Source organism: Acyrthosiphon pisum, chromosome X (genome assembly GCF_005508785.2).
Source record: "Acyrthosiphon pisum isolate AL4f chromosome X, pea_aphid_22Mar2018_4r6ur, whole genome shotgun sequence".
NCBI classification, from domain to species: Eukaryota; Metazoa; Arthropoda; class Insecta; order Hemiptera; family Aphididae; genus Acyrthosiphon; species Acyrthosiphon pisum.
The window spans coordinates 66,542,260-66,545,426 of NC_042493.1; positions in this window are offsets into that span (position 1 = coordinate 66,542,260).

Here is a 3,167-nt window from a genome sequence, read left to right on the forward strand (position 1 = left end):
TCGATTCCATTTTAAGTGCATATTTAAAAATAAATGCATATTATAGTATTTTTAGAAGCGTATCTTGAGGACTTTTAGTGCATATAAATCTAGTCCCAACACATAAGTAATTTACAATATACATTAGGTAAAGATTATTTTTTTAACATGCCCTGAAAATCTGTTCACAAGTAAAATTGCAATACACAATATTATATAACCATTTAACATTAACGTACAAATTTGATGTAACTTTCTAATTTTAATTTTTCTCCCAGATTTCATAATAATATGGAATACCTTTTTAATTTTTGGAAACAAATATGTCATTTAGGATTTAGCACCAAATTATCAAAACCAATTGCCAAGTCATCAGCAGTTTTTTTTCTATACTAACAAAACTATTGTTGTAGTATATGTAATACACTAACACATATATATATATATATAGGTACCTATATAATATAACAATTACTTACATTTAAGTAAGAATAATAAAATATAATATATCTGTATAATATCATGTATGTCACATGTATGTATAATTAACGCCATATATATATATATATATATATATATATAAATTATAAACAAAAGAGCATAATTAAATTTTAAAAACAATGTTACCTAAGTTAAAAGAAAAGAACAGAACGTATTATTTCAGCATACTCAACAAAATTCATAAGTCACCGAGTCACGGAAATCTTCAGAGACAAGGGATTAGCGGGATAAATTATTAAAAATATTAACATAATATAATATATGATTTGGGATGGACAGAACTTTTTTTCAGACTGATTTCGCGTTGCCATAATAACCAAACAATAATATAGATGAAATTCACGTCATAATTTCACGTTTTAGTAACTACAAACTAGGTTGCCCCTAGCAAACGAATGTTAATATAATTACTTTACCATACCAATCTCGATGATACATCTTTTTTCGGGCCTGGACGAAACTTGTTTTTTCGTTCAAAAACATGCCTTACAAGAAAAATGGTTACGTCTCACTGAGTGATCAGATTTTGATAATTTTTTTTTGTTAGAAAGAAAAATAATACTTACAGGGCCAATCGATTTTTTTTTCAAAATTCTATTTATAAATCTTATAATAAGAGTTTGTATATTATTCATTTTTTTATAAAATTATTATTTTTGTATTATTTTTGTTTATAGCAATGTACCTAATCAAAAATCAAAGTCTAAGCCGGGCGGAAGTATTTCTCTTTTTAATAAATAAAAAATGATGGAAATCCGATAATTCTACAAGACCTGAGAAATATTCATGTGAAGTAATTTTGTTCGATATAATACACCTACTAACTCCCCTAAATAGGTAGATTAGCGGACAAGTATTTAATTAAGGTGGCAATTAAAATATAAAAAATAATTTTAAAATTGTATAGAATCGCGGAAAACTTAAAAAAATCGGGGCCAGGCCTTTTAATTAATCTTTTGAATACTTATATTTCAAGATCCAATGTTTTTCCGTTTAGTGAAAAAAATTTCAAGTTATAGCATGTTACGTTTGTATACATATTCATATATATTCATATTCATATATATACATATTCATTATTCATCAGTTTCTCGCAATATTTAATATTTAAATTTTAAAACAAGTTATTGTATAATTTTAAACCTAGGGTGGTCCCCATATTATATTTTTACATTCAATTTGATAATAGGTACTATCACTATATAACTAGTGTCTAGTATTAAAATCTATTTAGAGTAAAATGTATATTACCTATTCCTAACGTTACGTAAAATGTAGTAGTAGGCATTACTTCTGAATAACATTTATATTATATTTATATAAATAAAATATTTTTCTTTTAGTAATGGGTATCGAATTTTATCATGTAGGTATAGTAAATAATAATATAGGTCTGGAATGGTGAAAAGTTCCATACGAGTACAATTTTTTAATTTAAAACAACGAAATAACTAAAATTGTTATTTTTCGTTTAGTTAGGTATACGCATATATACAGGAAAACTTCCGTTAACGGTTACCTCTATGTAACGGTCAATTTTTTTGGTCCCGTCTAGTATATCCTAGTGTTATTCTACCTCTGTAGGACGGGCACCTCTAAATAGCGGTCATTATTTACAGTCCCTTCGGTGACCGTTATATGGAAGTTCTACTGTAATATATATTATACGTATATATTTGTCTTTAAAATCGAAAAAATTTGAACTTGAAAATTGTGTTTTTGTTGTAATTTTGATATTTTCAGGTTATATAAGAGATTAAGACCCCCTTGGTACGTTGGCCAAATTTTCAAGGCACACAAAAATGATTTTAGTTTATTGTTAATCTTGCATTCAGGGAAAAAAAGGTGGGTAAGTGGATGTCGCTCTGCTGTACAGTAGGTTAGAAATGGGTCACTGTATAATGGACAGTATTAAATTTGAATTCAATGATATAATATCACTGTATAAGAAAAACGATTCTGAGCGGAGACGGTATATCAGTCTATGTATTAGACATATAATATATACTTATCTATGGTATTAAAAAAAAATTGACCTATAATAGGTACTTATAATAAATTCCAAATTAATCATATCATAATATCTATTAGGTACTTATAAGTTATAACGCGTTATACATCAACAAAAAACCGTGGTAAAATCATAGATATATAATAGTATACTTTAGAAGTTTCAAGTACCCACGAATAATATTATACAATCACAACAAAATAACTAAAATAGTTATCCTAGGTTTTTAATATGTAATTTCGTCCAAATTTGTACTTAAAATGACTATAAAAATAAACTGTGTAAATGTATTTTTTAAATATTTTGGTAACAGAATTAATTACTTATGTGGAATCTTGTTTATAATTTTTAATTCTTAGATACAAAAATTGAACATTTTATACATTTTTAACTACAAAATAATTTTTCAAATTAAAATTTGATAAATTTTGTCAAAATTTGATATTTAAATGCTTATAAAAAAAAATTGTGCCTATGTTTTTTTAATATTTTTCAACTGATATTGTAACAATATATCAGAGCTTTGTATTAAATTTATACACTTTTTGGCCCAACAGATAAAACTTTATTGATATTTATAGAAAAAAAAAACTAAAAAAATTGAAAACTGAAAATGTCCGTAAACAGCTCAAAAAGGAGTCAAAATATTTCAAAATTGTATGGTGTATAGGAAATG